Raw genomic sequence first — 16,197 nt, forward strand, 5'->3', positions numbered from 1 at the left:
ACGGTGAACTCGCATGCATCAACACGCTGGGGCCAGTACATTCAACGTCGTATGACCATAATCATTGCTAATTACGACATATAAAACCAGCAAAAATTGCTTTTAAGCCTAAGATGGCAGCGTCTATGCTTTACTGTAACTGTTACATTTATTTTTTGTCAATTTGTCCAATATATCATTTCATGCAGTGGCCGCAGAACTTGTGCAGCTGTTCATAGTGGTACTCTCGGTCTCTGAAGCTGGATGAAGATAACTAAGAATCCTGGTTTATACTGGCTACATAAAATGTGAAACGAAGCTATATATTAAGATGAAAAAGAAAAATCTGTGAAAAGTCAGTATTGGCGCATAAATGGCGCGCCGATTGCGCCGATGAAAATCATCGGTGGCGGCGGCGGCGGCGCGCCGATCAGTACGCGTCGGCGGCGGCGGCGCGGTGAAAACTCTTGGCGGCGGCGCGCCGACCAGTCGGCGCACACCTCTAATTGCTTACCTTTACCAGATAGATAAATGAATTCGGCTGTGCCCCCTAGATTTGTTTTAGTCTCAGATGCTGTTGTTTACAACGCCACCGCTACCATTATTTCCATTTTGTGGTATTGGTTTCGCCCACGGAGGAAAGAAAAACTTTCCTTTTTACTTTCCTCCATGGTTTCGCCACAGAGCCTAAACTGGTAGGTGTTCTGTGACAGAGCACCTACATACGTTTTGCCGCTCCTCCTCTCGGGCTTGCCCGCATGTGTTGGCTGCGGCGCCGTTGCGGTTTATGTGATGACGAGTAGGGAGCTGTGTTACGTCGACGGAAGGCGACCGCAGCTGCGGCTAGTTTGAAGAGACGACGTCGTCACCTCGCACGACAACGGCGTGACTGGCCCTCGTGTGATCTCAAGCCCGGCGCTGGAAAAAAAGCTTAGGTAAAAGTGTGCGGTTCTTGGCCCGTTTCACGTGGAATCATGCTCTTCCAGAGTGGCCCTCAAATCACTGCTTGCTCGCTCACTCATTTGTCGTTGCGGCGCTGTGTCGGTCACCACGCGTGTTCACCGCACGCGTGTTGCGCTCCTGGCCAGTTTATCGATTCGTCCCATTAACGTGCGAATCGATCAGTCTCGGCCGTGAGTGGAACGATACAATACGCAGCTTAGCGCGCGCGGACCTTTCGAGTGCTTGCCTCTCTTCTCATTCGAGTCGAGCGTGTTCTGCTTACGTTGCCGCGTCAGTCGCGCCCATTCATTCACGGTCCGCTCATTCATTTAGCGTTTGGGGACATAGTAAATGTGCTTTCAGTATCAAGTTGACTTTGGCGTTGTGTGCGGCGCGAAGAACCGAACAACAGCGCATTTTTTTTGGTATCGCACACATTCACTGTAGTCGCACATTTGTGAACCGGGAAGCTTCATTTACCATTTTAAGTACATTGCTTGCGAAGTAATATCATTGTAAAGTCTAAAATGCGTGCTTACTTGTAGAGAAAGAGCTTAACTGCCGATGCAAGCCGGCTTGTAACTGTTTCCGAAGTTAGCGGCGATTTAAATGAAAAACTACAATAACACAGGAAAAGTTTTCCCTGTTTTTTTTTTTTTTCTAAACTGTTGCGTATATTCATGACATCTGTGTTTATCAACTGTGTTTTTCATTATATGCTTAAAAAGCCTGTTGATGGCTAACAAGACATTTTTAACAAGCCTGTCACAGTCAATACTTTTGTCTGTACATTAATGCACATACAGAACCATATGCGTTTCCTAAATATTTTTCTCCATATGAGTAGTTAAACAGCCTCTATGACTAATGTGGCACACATAGTGAATCAATTTTCAAATAGCTGATATTGTGTAATATAAGTATTGCACCGGGTTTTGCATTTAGGGCTGTTTTGTTCAGCTGTGTGTAAAGCCGGCTTAAGATTTTTTTGTGCTCTCAATACTAATGATGTCACTGGCAGCACAAAATGGACATTCTGTCAGCTGAAAGCTGCATTGAAAATTTGACAGGGCACTGTGTACTAATAGATCAGAAAGTTGGAGAACTGTTGCTTAAAAAAAACTGCCCAGTTTGCTCATTCCTGAAGCGCCACTTCTGGCTCTTTTAGTATTCTGCTAGAGGAAAGTGGAGCAAGGCCCCTTAAGGATAAAATAAGTATTTCACAGAGTCTACCGTGTGAAGTGCTGAAAGAACTTTAGTGCCTCTTTTTTTCAAACCTGTGTAAGCCAACTTGCCTACATCACTGCTATTCTTATTTGAAGCAATGAATGTATTCATTATTCTTTTTGTTGGTAACGGCCTCCACTGTGTTTCACAATATGGGCACTCTCTGTCCCTGTCACCTAGTAAGCGTAGAACAAGGACAGAGCATGAATGCAAACTGCAGAACTCTAGCTGCCTGATGCTGCCTGTGCGAAATTGTTCAAATGTCTTGTTCAAAAAAAAAAAGAGCTCTAGCATCATATCTTGCACGGAGCTTGCATGTTTTTTTTTTAAACACTTATTTATCTATTCTTGTACCCATTGCTACTGTAGTACATGGTTCGTGTGGCGGTCCCTGCTTTTATGAGCTTCTGAAAAAAATTATTGTTTTGGTATCTTGCTTGAAAAAAAAAATAAAAGAGCATTATTGCCATTTCTCATGCAGCATTCAGTACCACACTGCCCTGAAGTTGAAATGCATTCCATATTGTTTGTCACGTGCATTCCTATTACACCTGTGTGATGTAAGTGCACGTGCATTGTTTCTGGTATGCCTTCTTTAACCCTTCATTGCCGAGTGCCGCAGATTCGTGACATAACGAAAAACTTAGAGCAAGCAAGTCACGAAATGTGTGCCGCCTTTGATGCTAGTTGTCAAGTACTGGTGGGGAATGTAGCTTTCAGAACGAAAAATCTGGCGCCGTCTTGTGTAACATACTCTAATATAGAACCACTTGTTTTGTAGCTGATGGCGGAGAGTGTGAAACACGAACAGTTTTTCCTTCTTCGTTATTTTTGGCCTGGGTGATGCCAGTTCTATTGTCAATAATCTTGTTTATTTGGTTTGTTCACACTCAAGATGTTGCACACAACATTTTACGTAGTCCTGGAGTACGTGTTTTCTTGCAAGGTCCTCGCTTTTGTATCATATCGAGAATTTGTGACACACCTAAAAGTATACTTGCATTAAACTTGCATTTCAGAGAACTTAACTGTAGAATTAATTAAAGGTTGCTATTTAAAGCTACAAACTGAGAACAATTTTTTTTTGCAGTTTCATAATTCAGGCATTGAAGAGTTAATAATCTTGGTAAAACTGTGATGGGCCCATTGCAGGCAAGGACTTATTATTACGCATTCGTTTCATGCTGTGCTTACATGCACTGTCTGAAAGCAGACACTCATCAAATGCATGCGCAGTTACCTCGCATGGGTGCAACTCCATTTATCATGCACTGATTCCTGTGCCCTGTGGGCAGACAGAAGGCATACGAGATAAAAGTGCAGAGACAGATAGCAGCTTCGCCTGACAGCAGCACTTGTATCACATAAGGACACTTCACAAGGAAGTTAAGATTACACATCTGGCTTCTTACAAACAATTTGTTATCTGTACTCTTCTCACGCTCATGTTTTCGAAGATGCTCTTCGTTTGTTCATGGCCATCATTTAGCTTTTTATGCTCTCTACTTGAATCACACCACTGAAGGGCCTCTTTATTTTTTTCACGTCATGCTGGTAAGTCTGTAAATTACACGAAATGCGGGTGTTCATAGTGCTCAATGAAAATTGCTAGTTTCTGGCAGTCGAACATAAACTTGGCATCACTTAGCAATTCTTTCTTCGCACACCTTCATTAGCTCTTCAGGTAAGCAAAAAAAATGTTCGTTAGCAGCATAGGAGAGCCATGAAAAGTACTACTGAGACTTTAACCTCAGCGCAGCCTTCCCAAAAATTATTTTTGGGGATGCCTTTCAAAGCATGACAGTAATTATCAGAAAGGTGCAATGTTCAGGTGTGCTTATGGCTGTGTATTTTGTGGCTGTAGTCTTGCAACTTTTGGGAATGCCATGATAGTAACATAGTAGAAAATATGGAACATGGTGCATAGTTTGTCCAATTTTCTGGATAAGTTACTTTGTGTTGATTATCGGTGCCCCCCCTTCCCCTATTTTTCAGTTTTCCTCTTTCCCTATATCCTACAGTACCTTTTTTTTTTTTTCAATTGCCATGGGACAGTTCAAGTGTTTATTAAAAAATGAATTAGAAAGGGTGCTCAGGATTTCCACCATAGCAGTTTTTGCAGTTGCTGCGAGAGATGAGCAATGAGTTTGACGCTTTTGCCCTCTGGAATGCTCGTCTCTCTTTATATGTAACTTGACATTATTGCTACTGAGGCAAATTTTCTATGCTTGTTGTGACGATATTGATTGCAAATCCATGTTACCAGTGAAAGTATTTTTCATAGTCTTGTAGAAAAATACACACTTGCCGGCAGTTCTAACACTGAACCTTGCACAGTTAGTCTCAAACACAAGCTCAAATTATTGAATAACTTTCACCTGAGGCTGCTTGCAATTAGCAAAGAGATAGGATGTAAAACATATATACAGTGCATTCATTCATTATGCTCTTTGCACCACTGAAAAGATGAAGACTTAGGAGACGAGGAATCACATGAGTTACGCTTATGCTCTTGTGGTTCTTTGTCTTCTAAGTCTTCGTCTTAAGTGGTGCGCAGTCACAGAGCAATGGAGAGATATGAACTGGCCCAAGCAAGTGCCCTTAGTTTTAAGCTACTGTGCATGTTGCGAGTACTGTGATAGGAACTGTATAAGCCAATGCGTTAGCATGGGCATGGAAGATTGGAATGCTCTGTTAGGCTAGTGTATTAATATGGTTTATGTGGTGAACAAATGTGGTTATTGATTCAGTGTTATTGCATCGTCAAGGATATGGGCTCACATGTTATAGACAGCATCAGGAGGCCCCAAAGTTGGAGCCTACTAAACTCATTCACCATGTTGCACCCAAAAGCTGGCCGAGAGTAAACACACATGGTGACATGTTCCCTTAGCATGTGCCTCAACCGAGAACTGCCGCATGCACAGATATTTTTGTTGATCCAGAGGCACTTATATTTACTTGGTGCTCAATTTGTATCATAACACTGACGAAAGCCTAGGGATGCCTGCTCACAGGAATAATGACCATCGCGCAAGTTCTACCAGACAAACTTGAAAAAACTTGGTCACTGTGAATGGTTATCTGAAAGCATACTTCTGTGAAAAGGTATGTTTATTTTTTGTATATTTATGGCAACACTAACACTCTACCTACAATGTCTCAACGTCTATAGAATTTCGCTGCTAACCATGTGGCCACTGATTTAATAGCCATTCGCACTGTGAAACCAATGTCGGAGTACTTGGACTTAATAAATGCAGTTGGAAGAACCGAAGGCGCTTGTGACTATTTTTTCATAGTGCGGGTGCTGTTTTCGGTATTAAAAAAGAATGCTCCATTAAAGAGTATCAGTTGTGAGTTTTAATTCTGCCAGAGATCGAGCAATGTGCTGGCTCATGCTTATGAGTCAAGAGGATGAAGGCTGCAGCGTGAAAAATGGTTACTATAAGCAGCTGAACACTATGATCTTCTTTCTTTGTGTTCTTGTCTCCTTGTTGAATATATCAACCAAAAGTCGAAGTGACCATCATTCTATTTTGCTTTATTGATATTTTTGTTCGTCCACCAGGATGCGATGCCTTATGTTCTTAGCTGAGTTTAACTGCTAAGGCCATTTCTGAGACCAAAATGTGAAGCTAGGAAGCTTACACATAGAGTGATGCCTTGCACAACTCAGTTGTGGGTAAACATTTGCTTCGCTTTTTTAAAGACATCAGCAAGTTGTGCACTAAAGGGTCCTACGCTGTAGCCTGTAAAGTTTTCTTGTACATAAAACAACCAACCCTTTTTTTATTTTGCATGTCTACATATCACCAATATATACAGGAAAATATTTCGTATTGATGTCAAAGACTAGACGACCTGCATGATCTTGACTGCTGCTGTATCTTTTAGGTAACTGCCAAAAAAGCATCTGGTGTGCAACAAGTCTGAGAAGCCATTAAATATTGAGAGGCCTAATTGCACTTAAGATAATTAAAATAAGGAGAAATATTACCGTAACTTTTGTGAAGGTTGATTACACAGAATGCTTATTTGTTCTGCTTCTCTTGTCAGACTTAAATACAAATTATTATGAATTTCATGGAGCACAGATTAGATTTCAAACTAATCGTTGGGCCCGGTATGTTATTGACTGCCCATGAACCAGGAGCTTAACAATCAAGCATGACCGCTATCACTTCACAACACAATGAAGCTCCAGCTTATACTAAAAGCACATACATTACTAGAATATTTCTTTTGGACAGTAAACAGAATGCGCGGAAAATTTATACACCTTGTTCATCCAGTGCTGTGACTAAAGTACCGAAGCCACATTCACTTGCAAGCATGAAGCGAACTCTGGGGAAATGCAAAGTGGCCTGAGGTTGCGGCACTGAAGGAACTTAAGCTCTGTGCAGAGAATCCGAGGGAAGTAACTTCTTTTTATCCTGTGTGGTTTTCTAAGCAGCTATGCATACATGGGTGCTTGAATTGATGGTGTCAAATGTGATGCACTTTTTCCAGCTAAGACTTATAGACTTGCATTTGGAAATGTAGCGCTGGTAACTGCTCCAGAATCCACTGAAATGGCTTCTGGTTAAAAGCACCGCTCTTTTCTCCATTGGTAATTAATTTTTCATTAAATCATTGCAAATAGGGTTTATTGGAGACACTCTACTGATGGAAGGTGATTTAGCACTTCTCATTCGTGTTCCTTCAAAATAATTGCTGTAGAAGGGTTTTTCATTATTTCTTGTCTATAATCCTGGCACTGAGGCACTTTTCAAATTAGTTGCACAAACTTGTGAAATACCAGAAAGTTTTTCTTAAACATGTCATCGCTCGAGACATTGCATGGTGCATGGGAAGTTTCAAATCTGCATTTTATAAAACACCTACATTGTGTTTAGCAGCATTGTGGCACCCTTTACGATTGACAGCCTTCTACAAACTGCACTTGGTTGTTTCTGTCGACATCAGCCACTGATGCAAACGACCTCCAAGCCAGCTGCCCTTTATGTATGCACTGGAGGCTATGTAATTGCCTGAGCCAAGGCCGCTAGCGCCATTTAGGTGGCGAGGCCACTGCACATGTGTATGTGGAAGGCTGCTCCCGTACAAATCCGCCATGCCCAGCAGGTGTTGCCCCATTTCGCAGCTTGTGGCAGCTTTTAGTAACAACTTTGGACCTGACGACCTGACGGCTGTTTCAAGCATGGCTCTGTGTCTAGGCGACCTATATTGTCATGTCATTACATGTTATTTTGCTGTGCAGCCATATCATTCTCACAGTGTTTTCATATAGGCCACTCTGTAGAAATCTTTTGTTTATTGACATCACTTCACTGGGAATTCATTTTTTTTTCGTCGTATTGTTTAGTTTACTTAAAACATGGACAGATGGGAGCTGACCTTGTGCTGTAAAACTGTGTTAAGTCACGATAAGTTAGTGGGATTTCTCATTAGTTTTAAGTGTGAATACACTTTATAAGCGACCCCAAACCATCCACCGCCGTCGGCGGCGTCCGCAGTCTTCTCTCTATCTTTAAAAGAAAGAGGACTTGGCGGGCCGCAGCGCGACGCTCTACCGAATAAGCCACGGACGCGACGCTGATAGTCCCCCTCCCCCTTCGCTCGCTCCTCCGCTCTCCTCGCTTGCTGCAGCTGCGCGCGCACCCCTCTCTCTCGCGCGCCCGCCTTCTCTCTCAGTCTCCCGTTGAGAGCGGGTCGTGCGATGGATGTCCCGGAGGCAACGCTACCATCTGGATATAAGGCGCGTTACTGACACCGATATCAGCGTTGCCAACGGATTTTAACTTTACTCCCCCTCATAGCATCACCCCGTGCATTCGCACTTAACCATGTTCACCCTCGGGGAAATGCTTGGGAGTTTTTTATGTAGTTTGATTTGTTTTTGAGTTATGCCCAAATTTGTATTTCTTAAGAAATTGCAAGCCGCAAAATATGCGTATAGTGGCTATCACGAGAGACAAAAGCTAATTTAGTGTTAAATAAAATACTACAAAAAAGTAAATTTATGAGACGAAAGTGTTGCCACAAACACACACACACATTCACACGCAAAAAAGAAAAACATGAAGATTGAGCGCATTGTCATGTCCCTTTCAAGTTTTGTGCATTTGGCGTCGTTTGTTGAATCAATCAAATAGCCCTACCTCAAGACATCCTGATAAAATGCGTACTATGCATCCCTATGCAGATACACATTTTAAAGTAAGTTGCTGCATATGCATATGTAAGTAGAACCAAAATATAGACAGTCTTTGAAGTGAGCCGACTAAAACGAAATAGGCATGTCTAGCTTTAAATAATTGTAACTTTTAAACTGAGAGAACTAATTCCAAGTTTCTGTTTTTTTTTTCACCCCACAAGACCTATTTTAACTTCAGGTTTCGACACCACGAAATTCTATCAGCATTTGTTCATATGCTTAAAGCAATTAATCTTTTCAACAGTTTGTGTAATCATTTCAATTTACTCTAAGCAACCTTCAATAAAGGGAGTGAGCAATTTTCAAGCTTAGTTGCAGTATAATATTACACTATGTATTTTATGGCATCTGTATAACACCACTTTCAAAATGACTTTGCATGTTTCTTGTTTCAGGTATTACACACTAGGTGTGTATAATTAAGATTTTAGCCATGTTTTCTTATATTTTCTTTGTTTAGACATATTCTGTGAATCCAGGGTGGGGCCAGAGTGTTGTTGGTGATATAAGAGGCAATGATAACAAAATATCATCAAACCTTTTCTGTTTAGTGCATATTATTGTTCATAAACTGAGTGTATGTGGTCGCCACTTCCATATTTTTAGTGTGCCACAATTCTATAATGAATTTACTTTAAAAGAGATTCTGTGGTGTAGTCAGCACAAATTGCAGTCTTTGATGATATTTGTGAAAAACTTTGGGACCCATGTAACGATAGTAGTATTTCATTTATTGTATGCTCAGGGCTTAAGCATTACAGAGGGGAGTAGTGGTAACAAACAGTATTATAGTAAAGGCAAACATGAAAAATAATAAACGATATAAAGTATATCAACCAAAACCAATTAGTTGCTGTTTGTTAAATCTGTCTAAAACGATTATGAGTAATATTTGTGGTGAGAGCAGGAAGGTGGTTCTAATCCTCGCAAGTGCGAAGAAAAAAAAAATGAAGTAAGGAAAGTGGACGTCCTGCAAAAAAGAACTGCTACCTTATGTCTGTGATCAATGCGTGACTGTACATACTGAGGAGGTGAGATAATCATTGTGTAATGAATGATGGTGAAATATGCGATGAAAGAGACGCGGTAAATCCTATGGCAGGATGATAATGACGTTAGTTTAAGGTTTGCCTTCAACTTCTTTCGTCTCACTTGCGGTTTGTGCATAGTTAGTCCTAATGAAGCATGTCGAGTTGTTCTGAATAATTTTAAGTGAGTAAATAAGGCTATCATGGAAGGGGTCCCAAGCTGAGGCGGTGTATTCAAGCTTTTAGCAAATTAGTGTTTTGCTAGGTACCCTAGTGTTTTTTGTTCGCACTATGGATTCAATCAATTGTGGATCCCCCCAGCCCTTTCCCCCTCCAAAAGCTATCAGCCACACCCTGCCTTCCCGCTTTTCCCCTCACCAAAAGCAATTTTTCAAAACGTAAAATTTTTTCTCGAGTGGTCGCTGTGGCCGTCCCAGTCCAAGACTATGAAAGCACCTCTCACAAAGCCCAGCATTTTTGTAAGACTGGCTTTCTACAAAACATTTCTTCTGTGTCCTTCATCTTTTAAAACCCATCAATTAGCACTAGCCTCAACTATTTCACTCTTCAGCACAAACAGGTGGGTGGGTCTATTCTTCCTTCTTTTTTCTCAGAGACAAGTGTGCGATCTGTGCTATTCAAAGTGACTTCTTTTGTCTCTATAGTGGGTTCCTCCAAGAGAGCTTGTGCACTCAAGCGCAACGCCAACAGTTGTTTGGCCAATCTTAGTGCTGTGTAGAGTATAAAAGCGATTTTCTGTCGGCATGACCGACCAAAAATGTATGCGAGAGCGAAAAAAAGAGGTGATAGGACTGTTTAGTCGCCGAGCTAATCTTCATTCTTGAAGTGTGCATTGTGCAGTGTTCGTTGACTTCGGATAAAGTATGGATTGATTATCTTGGTATTTAGCGAAAAAAGAGGTGGTAGGACTGTTTAGTCGTCGAGCTATTCTTCATTCTTGAAGTGCGCATTGTGTAGTGGTCGTTGACTTCGGATAAAGTAGGGATTGATTATCTTGACATTTACGTTAAATGACTGCCTCTGGAGGCGTATTATGCTAAAAAGTTAAAAGCATTTTCTTTCATGTGCTTTGGTGTGAATAAAAAAAAATTCTCAGGTGTCAGCGCCTGTGCCGTTGCCTCGTCATTTGTGTGCCCTGTTTCTTGTGCACATATTTTTTTCCATGATACTAAGGAGCCCAACATTCCAGTCTCCTGAACTGAAAAAAAAAAGGGGGGGGGGGGAGGGGGGGCAGGTGTCAAAGGGAGGCTTACTCCAAAATTGTCTTCAAGGAATATTAGAGCTGGTGGGTGGCCTGTTCGTTCCTCTTTCACTCTCTTCTTTCGAATTATACTGGTGTGTGTTATCTGATGGGTCATGGAAATATACATTTTCTTCATCATCAAACCACCACTACTACTGTTCATTCATTATGAAGTGGCAGTGCCAATTAACGACAATGGACGAGCATGGAATGCAAGGGGCTAGACAAGGTTCGACTTGTTAATTCGACTTGCTTTTAGGTAGGACACTTACGTGTACATGCAAGACCATTCAAAAGAAAAGTCACATTGTACAAGAAATCCACAAAATTAAGTATTCTATCAACTAAAAGCACAAGAGCCAGAAAATAATACTAAACGACCCAGGTGTCAAGTGTCACCTTAGAATTTTTTTATTCACACCAAAACACATGAAAGAAAATCTTTTTAACCTCTAGTTTTTTCCCCCCTCGCAAACGTCGCGCTCTATTATACCCAGCACACTTACGAGAAGGTCCTTCTAAATACACCGTTTTAAAGTTAGCAAGGGGTAATTGATGAATGTCTCTTGAAGTTTGCTCAGTGGACTGATTTGACATGCTTACGACACCAATTGGTGTCGTAAGCTAGCGCAGTGGCACTTGTCTTGGACCATTATTTAAGCAGCGTAATGCTGTCGAAGGGTACTCAGTGAGAGCTCTTGCGTGCCACTTTAGACTGTCGACTTCGAAGTCCTCTTTCTCGCCTCCACCCGATCTCCATCTTCGGGCACCCACTGGTGGAACTGTTACTCTGGCCTACTTGCACGTGGGAGATTGAACCGGCGGTAATATTGATCCCAGCCGGCTGGGCTCCTATTGTGATGACCAGTGTGTAAGTTTTTTGTTGATAATATTCCTTCTGTATGAAATGCTCTGCTCTGGGTAAAACGCTGTCCCTAGTGTATTACCTAACAAAGATTCAACTAAGTGAAAGCCATATTCTGCATTTATCAGACGCATTGCAAGCATGTTCACATTTATGAACAGACGTGAGCATGAATCACTCGGTCCCCCCATTTGGGTCAATTGTAGTGTGGGGGAAGATTCATCTTTTTTTTTCCTCTTTCCCATCATGTCATTGTGTATATCATTTTAAACTCTCCAGATGATTTGGTGCTTAATTATTTTATATAGTGAGGAAGAAACAGTCCTTTCTGATTACATGTGAACAAATGGCTTATGTGAAGCACTCCTAATACAGCTTGCGAAGACAACTGGGCAGTAGTCACCTATTTTTTCATAAAATAGCAATTTGCTGCACTTAAAAAATGCGTCTGGTCAAATTGAAAAATAAAGGCATACGAAAGAGAATCAGCACAGCACATGGGAGGCCTAAAAGAATGTATATGACCGGTTGAAGCAGGGTTTAGCCAGGACAATTAACCAGATTTAGCCCAAATCAAAAGGGTACAAGGGAATAAGGCACGTAATTAGACACAAAGTTCTATGGACCAAACAAGCACACATTGTAAAGGAGTAGTGGCATAATTTTGGAACATTTTAAAAGGAGCGTTTCTTGTTTCTATGGTGTGCACCGTTAATATAGACCACACACTGGTGTCGGATAGCCCGTTTCAGATATTTTACTTTAAAGTTTCCACCGCTGAGCATTAGCAAACCAGGTCCATCAAAATGGCCATTATTCTGAGTCAACAAAATTCCACTGAGTTAGTGAAGTCTGTGTCCTGCATACAGCCTAAATAGCGATAATCACCGTCAGGGTCAGCAAGCGGAAATTCACTCATTGCTATTTACGTGGGCCTCGAGCATATGACGGGTACTCTAGTACGTAGCAGTTTGCCGTCTTCTGTGTGTGATGACACAAAACTGAAAAGCGGACCCCTTGATATCCAAACCCAAAGTGTTTTTTTTTTGGGGGGGAGGGGGGTATTAAAAATATATTCGATGCATTCCCAAGCACCACAACACTATTTTGTTTAGTTCTTGACATTTGTATTTTTTTTTTAAGTTGAAATGCAAAGATACTTAAATTTTGTGTCTGTACTCCTTTAAAATATAGTTATAAAATGCATGTGCCTACTAGTCATGAGTGTATTTTACTTTCCCTGAGCGTCTCTCATTAGCCAGCAGTCAGTAAGTGCTACTCTTACTAGCCAGGGATGATTACCAGGCCCGTTTTCGAGACAGGTGAGGATGTCCTCATACTGAGCATCGCTGAGGTTTCGAAAGGGAGCCTGCCTGTCAGCTGCCGGAAGAGCACACAATTGGTTTAGGCTTCGTATGGACCTGCGCTTCCCGCTCAGGTGTTTTAGCAGCTCCTCCGTGACGTGTGGCAGTTGCAGGAACGGGTGGCTGTGCTCCCACTGTGCTTGCACCAGCAGCGCCCTCAGTCGCATGGCCGATTCGAGCGTCTCCAGACTGGGGATTTTTGAAATGCGACCTGCCAGGCCGAGCATGGTGAGCTGCGATGCACAGTGGACAAATTGGGCCAGCAGGGCCGGGCACTTTCAGAGGATGTAACACCTGTCCTCGTCCAGACCGGGGCTCAGGGGTATGCGAAGCATGTGCGCGTACAGCAGGGCGCGCGCTTTGATGCTGTACTCGTAGCAGAGCGGCCGCTCGCTGTTTTTCTCGTTGAAGTTGGGCAACATTTTGATAAGCGCAGGGATTTCGACGTCGTCCGCTGGTCGAAGCATGATCTCCAGGTTGTGGCTCTTTTCGAATTCCAGGGAGGCTGCCAAGACCGTGATGACACGGCGCAGGATGAGCAGGTGACACTTGTTGATGAATTACAAGTACAGGTGCGAAGTGTCCAGAAGGACCTGGTCTTCGCCGTACTTGGCCGAGCGGTACCACCAGACACCGACGGCCACAGGTAGTGCTATCATGAAGACGGCTGCGTACAAGCCCAGCACCCAGAGCGAGTTCTCCTTCTCGACGATCCACGAGGGAAGAGCGATTCCGAAAGACGTGGCCCCAGGCCCGTCGGGGTTGCCGTACGTCTCCCAATTCTTGCGCGCCTCCTCGTCGGTAAGCGCCGCATACGCCTTGGCGATCAGCATGAACTTCTGCTCGTCGCCTGTGTCCTTGTCGGGGTGGTAGACCAAGCTGAGCTTGTGGTACGCCTTACGTATGGCCCGTTCCGACGAGGACGGGTCGATCTCGAGGATCTCGTATGGGTCCCACTTGACAAAGTCATGCTCTAGGTGGGCCACTTTGTACGCGGTTGCGGCCATGGCCACCCATCCAAGTACGAGCAGAACTCGGACAATGTTTTGTTTGGTGCGGCGCCACGGCTGGTTGACGCGCAGACGCCGGCTCTTGTCCACACACTGCGGGCAGCGGCAGCTGCGGCCACCTTTTTTCTCGGAGTCCGCGGCGCGCTCATCCTTCGGCCAGAAGTAGTACGTGCAAGGAATCACCACAGGCGCGAGAAACGATAGTAGGAAGTAGAAAAACGTGCCGCCACTCTCGTCGTACTGAAACTTCGCACCAGCCATGTTGCACTCACTGACACAACCGAAAGGAGAACACCGACACCGAAAGGAGAACACCGACACAGTCGAAAGGCTTCATACACAGTTGTAATCTTATGAAAAAATTTCACCAGTCTAGTTTATTAAATGTGAAGTATTTCTTAGCAAACTTGGGCGACTGAGCGCCATCTGTCCAGCCATCCATTCATTGCACAAAGATAAGCCCTGCCGCAATGGTCTAGTGGCTAAGGTACTCGTCTGCTGACCCGCAGGTCGCGGGCTCGAATCCCGGCTGTGGCAACTGCATTTTCAATGTAGGCGGAAATGTTGTAGGCCCGTGTGCTCAGATATGGGTGCACGTTAAAGAACTCCAGGTGGTCAAAATTTCCGGAGCCCTCCACTACGGCGTCTCTCATAATCATATGGTGGTTTTGGGACGTTAAACCTCACATATCAATCAATGCATGAAAATAAGTGACCACTCATAACATGAATATCATGATTTACATTTCATAGTCTTGCTCGGTGGTTTCATTTACATGACATATTTCGAAACTGGTATAGTATGACATGACTGCATGGCGAACATAAGTGACAGACCCTAACGTAGAAATCGTGACATGCATGTCATGCAAGTCACGACTACCCGCCACGCTCACGGCGTACTAGCGATCGTTTCACTAGCTTCAAATATATGAAATTTGATATTATGGGACGTAAATACATGACGGAGGTATATAACTGGTGCAAACATGATAATCATGACGTGTGTCAATAATGTAAAATATGACTGCATGCTACGCTCATAGCGTGCTTGCGGCCGTTTTGCTAGCTCCACATATACTGAATTTGGCAACACGTTCTTGAATAGATGAAGAAGCTAAATGATACATCAAAACACGGTAATTATGATATGCGTGCCATGTAAAACATGACTACATGATACGCTCGTAGCATGCTTGCAGCCATTTTGCCAGCTTCACATATACCAAATTTAATATTACGTGACGTGAATAAACGGCGAAAGTAAATAACATGTCCAAACATGATAATCATGATATGCGTGTCATATAAAACATGAGTACATGCTATGCTCATAGTGTGCTCCCAGCCGTTTCGCTAGCTCCAGATATACCAAATTTTTTGTATTATGTGACTTGAAAGGACGATGAAGGTAAATGACACATCCAAACATGATAATCTCTGTATGTATGTCATGTAAAACATGACTACATGCTACGCTTATAGCGTGCTCGCGGCCATTTTACAAGCTCCACATATACCAAATTTGGTATCACGAGATGTCCATGGACGACAAAGATTGATTACACGTTTAAGATTAATTACACGTTTAAACATGATAATCATAACAGGGAAGTCATGTACAGCATAATTTATGTCTATACTCGTAACGTTGTGCTGATTTTAAAGTGACATATCAAGCGTCCTCATTCATGATTTGCATATTATCGATTCCCACTGTACGTGGGATCTGCCAATTTTTTTATTATGTTCAAAAAACATTTGCAATTATATGATTACACACATATATGCAAAAGTAAGGTAAAAACTATTCGGTATCAAATATCGATCATCCCTTCACATCACTTCACTTTATTCATCTTACAATCGTAATATTTGAGGTATTATATTAGGATACAACGTTTTTCAAATTCTTGGCTCCATACATATAATAAGTGGGCATACATCTTATTTTTTCTGTAAATGTAAGCTGTAAATGTTAGTTACATCTTATTTTTTCTGTAAATGTACATCTTATTTTTTCTGTAAATGGGTGATTTTGGCAATGTCATGGGCAGGCGTTCCAGTCAATTGTAATCTAAATGCTGTGGCTGTACCGTACGAAAAACTTTTTAATGGGGTGATAGTTTGGCTTATTGTTTGCTTGCTAGCTTGGTAGTGAATTTCTCTAAACCGCATTTTATTATCCTCCATTAGTAGTGCCACGGGCGCTGGATAAAAAACAAGGTGCAGCCTGTTGGTTACCTCCGATGTGGCAGGACGGGCCTAGTTCACCCCCCCTTGTTCTGGCATCACCAC

General features: G+C 42.6%; 1 protein-coding gene and 1 pseudogene across 3 annotated transcripts in view; one reads left to right on the forward strand and one right to left on the reverse strand.

Moving 5' to 3' along the window:
- The first annotated feature begins 560 nt into the window (after window positions 1-560).
- The window catches only part of eas (ethanolamine kinase 1), a 155,316-nt gene continuing 139,679 nt past the window's right edge, over window positions 561-16,197 (forward strand). The window contains exon 1 of one of the 3 annotated variants that reach the window (XM_075886454.1): window positions 561-914. The gene's annotated coding sequence lies outside the window, so the exon portion shown is untranslated. The remainder of the gene's footprint in view (window positions 915-16,197) is intronic. The other 2 variants (XM_075886453.1, XM_037420169.2) reach the window with 2 other exon arrangements.
- LOC142789193 (translocation protein SEC63 homolog) lies at window positions 12,757-15,464 on the reverse strand (annotated as a pseudogene).

Source organism: Rhipicephalus microplus, chromosome 2, assembly GCF_043290135.1.
Source record: "Rhipicephalus microplus isolate Deutch F79 chromosome 2, USDA_Rmic, whole genome shotgun sequence".
In the NCBI taxonomy this organism is placed as follows: Eukaryota; Metazoa; Arthropoda; class Arachnida; order Ixodida; family Ixodidae; genus Rhipicephalus; species Rhipicephalus microplus.